Here is a 14,015-nt window from a genome sequence, read left to right on the forward strand (position 1 = left end):
AGCCACCCCAAAGTTTGGGACGCCTCTGTTTACAAGAACCTCGTTTACCGTACAAGTTCAACATCGCAGAAAGTGAAAAATGGATAAAGAAGTTGTGGTATTTACTTACAAAGCAATATCACTCAGCAATGAAATCTATGTCATCAGGCCCTTAGCAGCACAATGAGTGGATTCAGGTATGATGATTCTAACTGAAATAAGTCACACAGAAAAAGAAACATCATAAGATATCAGTAATACACGGAATGTAAACTTGGCTACACAGGAACTGAATTACAGAACAGAACAGGGTCTCAAATTTAGAAAACCAACTTACGCTTGCTTAAGGGGAAAGGTGAGTTGGGGTGCTGCATAAAACCAGAGATTGAAATGAGCACAGATAAAGTTCCTTAAGCCAAATATGGAATAGACAAGAGCTACTCCTTGCTCAACGAAATGGACTCAACACCGCATATTAAATGCCTAAGAATGTACCTGACTAGTAAGTATCTTAAAACCTATGGATTGCTATGTCTCCGAAAGAGAATCAAGCATGTGTACAGGGGCATAAACGCAGCAGTGATAGGATTGGAGAGGTTCGGTGAGCAAATGAAGACCCTTTGAAGTCATATTGCATGGTACCCATTCCACGGGTTTCAACTACCCAGGTTTAAGGTATTCTTCCTTCAGCTAAAACATGCATGTGGAACCTAGAGTATGATCAACCATGTGATCGGGAGACGTGTTCAAATATGTCTCAGTTTTCGTACCCTGGTACTCGGGTGCAACATTCCAGACGCTTTACTAACACCCTCCCGACTTGGAGAGTCAGTCCCTTTAACCTCCTGTTTGGCCCAGTTTGCAATTTCTGCGGAAGATGAACAGGAATAGCGAGAACCAATGAGAGACTAGCTGGAAGGTGTCTGGACGGGCAAATTTAACTCTCATTTCCCACCAGGAAGAGGAATTAACCAAAGGCTCAGCGTGCCGTGCCGGAACCAGATTAGGGCCTGAAGCCATCCTGCGGTGTTGCGGCCAGCTCAAAAGAAAGCGAGTTGAAGAAAGGAGCTCAGGGGCACTGTAATTCACAAACCTGCAGAGTTATAAATGACAGCTATCGTCCAAAAATATACTGAAGTAAGGCTGCCAAGAGGACTTGAAAGCGGGGCAGAATTGCAGGAAACCGATTTCAGGAGGCAGACTGGAATTGCATTGAAAGCATAGGAAAAGAGGCAGAACGTCCACAATGACGCACTTGGCCAAAAAGCGCGTATGCGTTTTTTCCTGAATATATTCAGGAAAAAACGCATACGCCCTTTTTGGCCAACCAAGCAAGCTTGCAAAGGAAATCTGCACTACAATGAAGTCTCACTTCCCCCCGGTCAAAAGGGCCATCTGAAAAAAGTGTAAAATCCAGAAAGGCAGGACAGGCCATGGAGAACTGGGAGCCTTGTTATGCTGATGGGCGGGATGTAAATTGCCAACAGACACTCGGGAGAAGTGTATGGTGTTTCCTGAAACATCTAAAAAACAAAGCAACAGAGCCTAGGGCACTTCCACTTATGGTCCTATAGCTTAGGGAAATTAAAATCAAAAAGACACAGCCACCCCAAAGTTTGGGACGCCTCTGTTTACAAGAACCTCGTTTACCGTACAAGTTCAACATCGCAGAAAGTGAAAAATGGATAAAGAAGTTGTGGTATTTACTTACAAAGCAATATCACTCAGCAATGAAATCTATGTCATCAGGCCCTTAGCAGCACAATGAGTGGATTCAGGTATGATGATTCTAACTGAAATAAGTCACACAGAAAAAGAAACATCATAAGATATCAGTAATACACGGAATGTAAACTTGGCTACACAGGAACTGAATTACAGAACAGAACAGGGTCTCAAATTTAGAAAACCAACTTACGCTTGCTTAAGGGGAAAGGTGAGTTGGGGTGCTGCATAAAACCAGAGATTGAAATGAGCACAGATAAAGTTCCTTAAGCCAAATATGGAATAGACAAGAGCTACTCCTTGCTCCACGAAATGGACTCAACACCGCATATTAAATGCCTAAGAATGTACCTGACTAGTAAGTATCTTAAAACCTATGGATTGCTATGTCTCCGAAAGAGAATCAAGCATGTGTACAGGGGCATAAACGCAGCAGTGATAGGATTGGAGAGGTTCGGTGAGCAAATGAAGACCCTTTGAAGTCATATTGCATGGTACCCATTCCACGGGTTTCAACTACCCAGGTTTAAGGTATTCTTCCTTCAGCTAAAACATGCATGTGGAACCTAGAGTATGATCAACCATGTGATCGGGAGACGTGTTCAAATATGTCTCAGTTTTCGTACCCTGGTACTCGGGTGCAACATTCCAGACGCTTTACTAACACCCTCCCGACTTGGAGAGTCAGTCCCTTTAACCTCCTGTTTGGCCCAGTTTGCAATTTCTGCGGAAGATGAACAGGAATAGCGAGAACCAATGAGAGACTAGCTGGAGGTGTCTGGACGGGCAAATTTAACTCTCATTTCCCACCAGGAAGAGGAATTAACCAAAGGCTCAGCGTGCCGTGCCGGAACCAGATTAGGGCCTGAAGCCATCCTGCGGTGTTGCGGCCAGCTCAAAAGAAAGCGAGTTGAAGAAAGGAGCTCAGGGGCACTGTAATTCACAAACCTGCAGAGTTATAAATGACAGCTATCGTCCAAAAATATACTGAAGTAAGGCTGCCAAGAGGACTTGAAAGCGGGGCAGAATTGCAGGAAACCGATTTCAGGAGGTAGACTGGAATTGCATTGAAAGCATAGGAAAAGAGGCAGAACGTCCACAATGACGCACTTGGCCAAAAAGGGCGTATGCGTTTTTTCCTGAATATATTCAGGAAAAAACGCATACGCCCTTTTTGGCCAACCAAGCAAGCTTGCAAAGGAAATCTGCACTACAATGAAGTCTCACTTCCCCCCGGTCAAAAGGGCCATCTGAAAAAAGTGTAAAATCCAGAAAGGCAGGACAGGCCATGGAGAACTGGGAGCCTTGTTATGCTGATGGGCGGGATGTAAATTGCCAACAGACACTCGGGAGAAGTGTATGGTGTTTCCTGAAACATCTAAAAAACAAAGCAACAGAGCCTAGGGCACTTCCACTTATGGTCCTATAGCTTAGGGAAATTAAAATCAAAAAGACACAGCCACCCCAAAGTTTGGGACGCCTCTGTTTACAAGAACCTCGTTTACCGTACAAGTTCAACATCGCAGAAAGTGAAAAATGGATGAAGAAGTTGTGGTATTTACTTACAAAGCAATATCACTCAGCAATGAAATCTATGTCATCAGGCCCTTAGCAGCACAATGAGTGGATTCAGGTATGATGATTCTAACTGAAATAAGTCACACAGAAAAAGAAACATCATAAGATATCAGTAATACACGGAATGTAAACTTGGCTACACAGGAACTGAATTACAGAACAGAACAGGGTCTCAAATTTAGAAAACCAACTTACGCTTGCTTAAGGGGAAAGGTGAGTTGGGGTGCTGCATAAAACCAGAGATTGAAATGAGCACAGATAAAGTTCCTTAAGCCAAATATGGAATAGACAAGAGCTACTCCTTGCTCCACGAAATGGACTCAACACCGCATATTAAATGCCTAAGAATGTACCTGACTAGTAAGTATCTTAAAACCTATGGATTGCTATGTCTCCGAAAGAGAATCAAGCATGTGTACAGGGGCATAAACGCAGCAGTGATAGGATTGGAGAGGTTCGGTGAGCAAATGAAGACCCTTTGAAGTCATATTGCATGGTACCCATTCCACGGGTTTCAACTACCCAGGTTTAAGGTATTCTTCCTTCAGCTAAAACATGCATGTGGAACCTAGAGTATGATCAACCATGTGATCGGGAGACGTGTTCAAATATGTCTCAGTTTTCGTACCCTGGTACTCGGGTGCAACATTCCAGACGCTTTACTAACACCCTCCCGACTTGGAGAGTCAGTCCCTTTAACCTCCTGTTTGGCCCAGTTTGCAATTTCTGCGGAAGATGAACAGGAATAGCGAGAACCAATGAGAGACTAGCTGGAGGTGTCTGGACGGGCAAATTTAACTCTCATTTCCCACCAGGAAGAGGAATTAACCAAAGGCTCAGCGTGCCGTGCCGGAACCAGATTAGGGCCTGAAGCCATCCTGCGGTGTTGCGGCCAGCTCAAAAGAAAGCGAGTTGAAGAAAGGAGCTCAGGGGCACTGTAATTCACAAACCTGCAGAGTTATAAATGACAGCTATCGTCCAAAAATATACTGAAGTAAGGCTGCCAAGAGGACTTGAAAGCGGGGCAGAATTGCAGGAAACCGATTTCAGGAGGTAGACTGGAATTGCATTGAAAGCATAGGAAAAGAGGCAGAACGTCCACAATGACGCACTTGGCCAAAAAGGGCGTATGCGTTTTTTCCTGAATATATTCAGGAAAAAACGCATACGCCCTTTTTGGCCAACCAAGCAAGCTTGCAAAGGAAATCTGCACTACAATGAAGTCTCACTTCCCCCCGGTCAAAAGGGCCATCTGAAAAAAGTGTAAAATCCAGAAAGGCAGGACAGGCCATGGAGAACTGGGAGCCTTGTTATGCTGATGGGCGGGATGTAAATTGCCAACAGACACTCGGGAGAAGTGTATGGTGTTTCCTGAAACATCTAAAAAACAAAGCAACAGAGCCTAGGGCACTTCCACTTATGGTCCTATAGCTTAGGGAAATTAAAATCAAAAAGACACAGCCACCCCAAAGTTTGGGACGCCTCTGTTTACAAGAACCTCGTTTACCGTACAAGTTCAACATCGCAGAAAGTGAAAAATGGATAAAGAAGTTGTGGTATTTACTTACAAAGCAATATCACTCAGCAATGAAATCTATGTCATCAGGCCCTTAGCAGCACAATGAGTGGATTCAGGTATGATGATTCTAACTGAAATAAGTCACACAGAAAAAGAAACATCATAAGATATCAGTAATACACGGAATGTAAACTTGGCTACACAGGAACTGAATTACAGAACAGAACAGGGTCTCAAATTTAGAAAACCAACTTACGCTTGCTTAAGGGGAAAGGTGAGTTGGGGTGCTGCATAAAACCAGAGATTGAAATGAGCACAGATAAAGTTCCTTAAGCCAAATATGGAATAGACAAGAGCTACTCCTTGCTCAACGAAATGGACTCAACACCGCATATTAAATGCCTAAGAATGTACCTGACTAGTAAGTATCTTAAAACCTATGGATTGCTGTGTCTCCGAAAGAGAATCAAGCATGTGTACAGGGGCATAAACGCAGCAGTGATAGGATTGGAGATGTTCGGTGAGCAAATGAAGACCCTTTGAAGTCATATTGCATGGTACCCATTCCACGGGTTTCAACTACCCAGGTTTAAGGTATTCTTCCTTCAGCTAAAACATGCATGTGGAACCTAGAGTATGATCAACCATGTGATCGGGAGACGTGTTCAAATATGTCTCAGTTTTCGTACCCTGGTACTCGGGTGCAACATTCCAGACGCTTTACTAACACCCTCCCGACTTGGAGAGTCAGTCCCTTTAACCTCCTGTTTGGCCCAGTTTGCAATTTCTGCGGAAGATGAACAGGAATAGCGAGAACCAATGAGAGACTAGCTGGAAGATGTCTGGACGGGCAAATTTAACTCTCATTTCCCACCAGGAAGAGGAATTAACCAAAGGCTCAGCGTGCCGTGCCGGAACCAGATTAGGGCCTGAAGCCATCCTGCGGTGTTGCGGCCAGCTCAAAAGAAAGCGAGTTGAAGAAAGGAGCTCAGGGGCACTGTAATTCACAAACCTGCAGAGTTATAAATGACAGCTATCGTCCAAAAATATACTGAAGTAAGGCTGCCAAGAGGACTTGAAAGCGGGGCAGAATTGCAGGAAACCGATTTCAGGAGGCAGACTGGAATTGCATTGAAAGCATAGGAAAAGAGGCAGAACGTCCACAATGATGCACTTGGCCAAAAAGGGCGTATGCGTTTTTTCCTGAATATATTCAGGAAAAAACGCATACGCCCTTTTTGGCCAACCAAGCAAGCTTGCAAAGGAAATCTGCACTACAATGAAGTCTCACTTCCCCCCGGTCAAAAGGGCCATCTGAAAAAAGTGTAAAATCCAGAAAGGCAGGACAGGCCATGGAGAACTGGGAGCCTTGTTATGCTGATGGGCGGGATGTAAATTGCCAACAGACACTCGGGAGAAGTGTATGGTGTTTCCTGAAACATCTAAAAAACAAAGCAACAGAGCCTAGGGCACTTCCACTTATGGTCCTATAGCTTAGGGAAATTAAAATCAAAAAGACACAGCCACCCCAAAGATTGGGACGCCTCTGTTTACAAGAACCTCGTTTACCGTACAAGTTCAACATCGCAGAAAGTGAAAAATGGATAAAGAAGTTGTGGTATTTACTTACAAAGCAATATCACTCAGCAATGAAATCTATGTCATCAGGCCCTTAGCAGCACAATGAGTGGATTCAGGTATGATGATTCTAACTGAAATAAGTCACACAGAAAAAGAAACATCATAAGATATCAGTAATACACGGAATGTAAACTTGGCTACACAGGAACTGAATTACAGAACAGAACAGGGTCTCAAATTTAGAAAACCAACTTACGCTTGCTTAAGGGGAAAGGTGAGTTGGGGTGCTGCATAAAACCAGAGATTGAAATGAGCACAGATAAAGTTCCTTAAGCCAAATATGGAATAGACAAGAGCTACTCCTTGCTCAACGAAATGGACTCAACACCGCATATTAAATGCCTAAGAATGTACCTGACTAGTAAGTATCTTAAAACCTATGGATTGCTATGTCTCCGAAAGAGAATCAAGCATGTGTACAGGGGCATAAACGCAGCAGTGATAGGATTGGAGAGGTTCGGTGAGCAAATGAAGACCCTTTGAAGTCATATTGCATGGTACCCATTCCACGGGTTTCAACTACCCAGGTTTAAGGTATTCTTCCTTCAGCTAAAACATGCATGTGGAACCTAGAGTATGATCAACCATGTGATCGGGAGACGTGTTCAAATATGTCTCAGTTTTCGTACCCTGGTACTCGGGTGCAACATTCCAGATGCTTTACTAACACCCTCCCGACTTGGAGAGTCAGTCCCTTTAACCTCCTGTTTGGCCCAGTTTGCAATTTCTGCGGAAGATGAACAGGAATAGCGAGAACCAATGAGAGACTAGCTGGAAGGTGTCTGGACGGGCAAATTTAACTCTCATTTCCCACCAGGAAGAGGAATTAACCAAAGGCTCAGCGTGCCGTGCCGGAACCAGATTAGGGCCTGAAGCCATCCTGCGGTGTTGCGGCCAGCTCAAAAGAAAGCGAGTTGAAGAAAGGAGCTCAGGGGCACTGTAATTCACAAACCTGCAGAGTTATAAATGACAGCTATCGTCCAAAAATATACTGAAGTAAGGCTGCCAAGAGGACTTGAAAGCGGGGCAGAATTGCAGGAAACCGATTTCAGGAGGCAGACTGGAATTGCATTGAAAGCATAGGAAAAGAGGCAGAACGTCCACAATGACGCACTTGGCCAAAAAGGGTGTATGCGTTTTTTCCTGAATATATTCAAGAAAAAACGCATACGCCCTTTTTGGCCAACCAAGCAAGCTTGCAAAGGAAATCTGCACTACAATGAAGTCTCACTTCCCCCCGGTCAAAAGGGCCATCTGAAAAAAGTGTAAAATCCAGAAAGGCAGGACAGGCCATGGAGAACTGGGAGCCTTGTTATGCTGATGGGCGGGATGTAAATTGCCAACAGACACTCGGGAGAAGTGTATGGTGTTTCCTGAAACATCTAAAAAACAAAGCAACAGAGCCTAGGGCACTTCCACTTATGGTCCTATAGCTTAGGGAAATTAAAATCAAAAAGACACAGCCACCCCAAAGTTTGGGACGCCTCTGTTTACAAGAACCTCGTTTACCGTACAAGTTCAACATCGCAGAAAGTGAAAAATGGATAAAGAAGTTGTGGTATTTACTTACAAAGCAATATCACTCAGCAATGAAATCTATGTCATCAGGCCCTTAGCAGCACAATGAGTGGATTCAGGTATGATGATTCTAACTGAAATAAGTCACACAGAAAAAGAAACATCATAAGATATCAGTAATACACGGAATGTAAACTTGGCTACACAGGAACTGAATTACAGAACAGAACAGGGTCTCAAATTTAGAAAACCAACTTACGCTTGCTTAAGGGGAAAGGTGAGTTGGGGTGCTGCATAAAACCAGAGATTGAAATGAGCACAGATAAAGTTCCTTAAGCCAAATATGGAATAGACAAGAGCTACTCCTTGCTCAACGAAATGGACTCAACACCGCATATTAAATGCCTAAGAATGTACCTGACTAGTAAGTATCTTAAAACCTATGGATTGCTATGTCTCCGAAAGAGAATCAAGCATGTGTACAGGGGCATAAACGCAGCAGTGATAGGATTGGAGAGGTTCGGTGAGCAAATGAAGACCCTTTGAAGTCATATTGCATGGTACCCATTCCACGGGTTTCAACTACCCAGGTTTAAGGTATTCTTCCTTCAGCTAAAACATGCATGTGGAACCTAGAGTATGATCAACCATGTGATCGGGAGACGTGTTCAAATATGTCTCAGTTTTCGTACCCTGGTACTCGGGTGCAACATTCCAGACGCTTTACTAACACCCTCCCGACTTGGAGAGTCAGTCCCTTTAACCTCCTGTTTGGCCCAGTTTGCAATTTCTGCGGAAGATGAACAGGAATAGCGAGAACCAATGAGAGACTAGCTGGAAGGTGTCTGGACGGGCAAATTTAACTCTCATTTCCCACCAGGAAGAGGAATTAACCAAAGGCTCAGCGTGCCGTGCCGGAACCAGATTAGGGCCTGAAGCCATCCTGCGGTGTTGCGGCCAGCTCAAAAGAAAGCGAGTTGAAGAAAGGAGCTCAGGGGCACTGTAATTCACAAACCTGCAGAGTTATAAATGACAGCTATCGTCCAAAAATATACTGAAGTAAGGCTGCCAAGAGGACTTGAAAGCGGGGCAGAATTGCAGGAAACCGATTTCAGGAGGCAGACTGGAATTGCATTGAAAGCATAGGAAAAGAGGCAGAACGTCCACAATGACGCACTTGGCCAAAAAGGGCGTATGCGTTTTTTCCTGAATATATTCAGGAAAAAACGCATACGCCCTTTTTGGCCAACCAAGCAAGCTTGCAAAGGAAATCTGCACTACAATGAAGTCTCACTTCCCCCCGGTCAAAAGGGCCATCTGAAAAAAGTGTAAAATCCAGAAAGGCAGGACAGGCCATGGAGAACTGGGAGCCTTGTTATGCTGATGGGCGGGATGTAAATTGCCAACAGACACTCGGGAGAAGTGTATGGTGTTTCCTGAAACATCTAAAAAACAAAGCAACAGAGCCTAGGGCACTTCCACTTATGGTCCTATAGCTTAGGGAAATTAAAATCAAAAAGACACAGCCACCCCAAAGTTTGGGACGCCTCTGTTTACAAGAACCTCGTTTACCGTACAAGTTCAACATCGCAGAAAGTGAAAAATGGATAAAGAAGTTGTGGTATTTACTTACAAAGCAATATCACTCAGCAATGAAATCTATGTCATCAGGCCCTTAGCAGCACAATGAGTGGATTCAGGTATGATGATTCTAACTGAAATAAGTCACACAGAAAAAGAAACATCATAAGATATCAGTAATACACGGAATGTAAACTTGGCTACACAGGAACTGAATTACAGAACAGAACAGGGTCTCAAATTTAGAAAACCAACTTACGCTTGCTTAAGGGGAAAGGTGAGTTGGGGTGCTGCATAAAACCAGAGATTGAAATGAGCACAGATAAAGTTCCTTAAGCCAAATATGGAATAGACAAGAGCTACTCCTTGCTCAACGAAATGGACTCAACACCGCATATTAAATGCCTAAGAATGTACCTGACTAGTAAGTATCTTAAAACCTATGGATTGCTATGTCTCCGAAAGAGAATCAAGCATGTGTACAGGGGCATAAACGCAGCAGTGATAGGATTGGAGAGGTTCGGTGAGCAAATGAAGACCCTTTGAAGTCATATTGCATGGTACCCATTCCACGGGTTTCAACTACCCAGGTTTAAGGTATTCTTCCTTCAGCTAAAACATGCATGTGGAACCTAGAGTATGATCAACCATGTGATCGGGAGACGTGTTCAAATATGTCTCAGTTTTCGTACCCTGGTACTCGGGTGCAACATTCCAGACGCTTTACTAACACCCTCCCGACTTGGAGAGTCAGTCCCTTTAACCTCCTGTTTGGCCCAGTTTGCAATTTCTGCGGAAGATGAACAGGAATAGCGAGAACCAATGAGAGACTAGCTGGAAGGTGTCTGGACGGGCAAATTTAACTCTCATTTCCCACCAGGAAGAGGAATTAACCAAAGGCTCAGCGTGCCGTGCCGGAACCAGATTAGGGCCTGAAGCCATCCTGCGGTGTTGCGGCCAGCTCAAAAGAAAGCGAGTTGAAGAAAGGAGCTCAGGGGCACTGTAATTCACAAACCTGCAGAGTTATAAATGACAGCTATCGTCCAAAAATATACTGAAGTAAGGCTGCCAAGAGGACTTGAAAGCGGGGCAGAATTGCAGGAAACCGATTTCAGGAGGCAGACTGGAATTGCATTGAAAGCATAGGAAAAGAGGCAGAACGTCCACAATGATGCACTTGGCCAAAAAGGGCGTATGCGTTTTTTCCTGAATATATTCAGGAAAAAACGCATACGCCCTTTTTGGCCAACCAAGCAAGCTTGCAAAGGAAATCTGCACTACAATGAAGTCTCACTTCCCCCCGGTCAAAAGGGCCATCTGAAAAAAGTGTAAAATCCAGAAAGGCAGGACAGGCCATGGAGAACTGGGAGCCTTGTTATGCTGATGGGCGGGATGTAAATTGCCAACAGACACTCGGGAGAAGTGTATGGTGTTTCCTGAAACATCTTAAAAACAAAGCAACAGAGCCTAGGGCACTTCCACTTATGGTCCTATAGCTTAGGGAAATTAAAATCAAAAAGACACAGCCACCCCAAAGTTTGGGACGCCTCTGTTTACAAGAACCTCGTTTACCGTACAAGTTCAACATCGCAGAAAGTGAAAAATGGATAAAGAAGTTGTGGTATTTACTTACAAAGCAATATCACTCAGCAATGAAATCTATGTCATCAGGCCCTTAGCAGCACAATGAGTGGATTCAGGTATGATGATTCTAACTGAAATAAGTCACACAGAAAAAGAAACATCATAAGATATCAGTAATACACGGAATGTAAACTTGGCTACACAGGAACTGAATTACAGAACAGAACAGGGTCTCAAATTTAGAAAACCAACTTATGCTTGCTTAAGGGGAAAGGTGAGTTGGGGTGCTGCATAAAACCAGAGATTGAAATGAGCACAGATAAAGTTCCTTAAGCCAAATATGGAATAGACAAGAGCTACTCCTTGCTCAACGAAATGGACTCAACACCGCATATTAAATGCCTAAGAATGTACCTGACTAGTAAGTATCTTAAAACCTATGGATTGCTATGTCTCCGAAAGAGAATCAAGCATGTGTACAGGGGCATAAACGCAGCAGTGATAGGATTGGAGAGGTTCGGTGAGCAAATGAAGACCCTTTGAAGTCATATTGCATGGTACCCATTCCACGGGTTTCAACTACCCAGGTTTAAGGTATTCTTCCTTCAGCTAAAACATGCATGTGGAACCTAGAGTATGATCAACCATGTGATCGGGAGACGTGTTCAAATATGTCTCAGTTTTCGTACCCTGGTACTCGGGTGCAACATTCCAGACGCTTTACTAACACCCTCCCGACTTGGAGAGTCAGTCCCTTTAACCTCCTGTTTGGCCCAGTTTGCAATTTCTGCGGAAGATGAACAGGAATAGCGAGAACCAATGAGAGACTAGCTGGAAGGTGTCTGGACGGGCAAATTTAACTCTCATTTCCCACCAGGAAGAGGAATTAACCAAAGGCTCAGCGTGCCGTGCCGGAACCAGATTAGGGCCTGAAGCCATCCTGCGGTGTTGCGGCCAGCTCAAAAGAAAGCGAGTTGAAGAAAGGAGCTCAGGGGCACTGTAATTCACAAACCTGCAGAGTTATAAATGACAGCTATCGTCCAAAAATATACTGAAGTAAGGCTGCCAAGAGGACTTGAAAGCGGGGCAGAATTGCAGGAAACCGATTTCAGGAGGCAGACTGGAATTGCATTGAAAGCATAGGAAAAGAGGCAGAACGTCCACAATGATGCACTTGGCCAAAAAGGGCGTATGCGTTTTTTCCTGAATATATTCAGGAAAAAACGCATACGCCCTTTTTGGCCAACCAAGCAAGCTTGCAAAGGAAATCTGCACTACAATGAAGTCTCACTTCCCCCCGGTCAAAAGGGCCATCTGAAAAAAGTGTAAAATCCAGAAAGGCAGGACAGGCCATGGAGAACTGGGAGCCTTGTTATGCTGATGGGCGGGATGTAAATTGCCAACAGACACTCGGGAGAAGTGTATGGTGTTTCCTGAAACATCTAAAAAACAAAGCAACAGAGCCTAGGGCACTTCCACTTATGGTCCTATAGCTTAGGGAAATTAAAATCAAAAAGACACAGCCACCCCAAAGTTTGGGACGCCTCTGTTTACAAGAACCTCGTTTACCGTACAAGTTCAACATCGCAGAAAGTGAAAAATGGATAAAGAAGTTGTGGTATTTACTTACAAAGCAATATCACTCAGCAATGAAATCTATGTCATCAGGCCCTTAGCAGCACAATGAGTGGATTCAGGTATGATGATTCTAACTGAAATAAGTCACACAGAAAAAGAAACATCATAAGATATCAGTAATACACGGAATGTAAACTTGGCTACACAGGAACTGAATTACAGAACAGAACAGGGTCTCAAATTTAGAAAACCAACTTACGCTTGCTTAAGGGGAAAGGTGAGTTGGGGTGCTGCATAAAACCAGAGATTGAAATGAGCACAGATAAAGTTCCTTAAGCCAAATATGGAATAGACAAGAGCTACTCCTTGCTCAACGAAATGGACTCAACACCGCATATTAAATGCCTAAGAATGTACCTGACTAGTAAGTATCTTAAAACCTATGGATTGCTATGTCTCCGAAAGAGAATCAAGCATGTGTACAGGGGCATAAACGCAGCAGTGATAGGATTGGAGAGGTTCGGTGAGCAAATGAAGACCCTTTGAAGTCATATTGCATGGTACCCATTCCACGGGTTTCAACTACCCAGGTTTAAGGTATTCTTCCTTCAGCTAAAACATGCATGTGGAACCTAGAGTATGATCAACCATGTGATCGGGAGACGTGTTCAAATATGTCTCAGTTTTCGTACCCTGGTACTCGGGTGCAACATTCCAGACGCTTTACTAACACCCTCCCGACTTGGAGAGTCAGTCCCTTTAACCTCCTGTTTGGCCCAGTTTGCAATTTCTGCGGAAGATGAACAGGAATAGCGAGAACCAATGAGAGACTAGCTGGAAGGTGTCTGGACGGGCAAATTTAACTCTCATTTCCCACCAGGAAGAGGAATTAACCAAAGGCTCAGCGTGCCGTGCCGGAACCAGATTAGGGCCTGAAGCCATCCTGCGGTGTTGCGGCCAGCTCAAAAGAAAGCGAGTTGAAGAAAGGAGCTCAGGGGCACTGTAATTCACAAACCTGCAGAGTTATAAATGACAGCTATCGTCCAAAAATATACTGAAGTAAGGCTGCCAAGAGGACTTGAAAGCGGGGCAGAATTGCAGGAAACCGATTTCAGGAGGCAGACTGGAATTGCATTGAAAGCATAGGAAAAGAGGCAGAACGTCCACAATGATGCACTTGGCCAAAAAGGGCGTATGCGTTTTTTCCTGAATATATTCAGGAAAAAACGCATACGCCCTTTTTGGCCAACCAAGCAAGCTTGCAAAGGAAATCTGCACTACAATGAAGTCTCACTTCCCCCCGGTCAAAAGG

The sequence above is a fragment of the Pseudorca crassidens genome, unplaced genomic scaffold, assembly GCF_039906515.1.
Source record: "Pseudorca crassidens isolate mPseCra1 unplaced genomic scaffold, mPseCra1.hap1 Scaffold_46, whole genome shotgun sequence".
NCBI lineage: Eukaryota > Metazoa > Chordata > Mammalia > Artiodactyla > Delphinidae > Pseudorca > Pseudorca crassidens.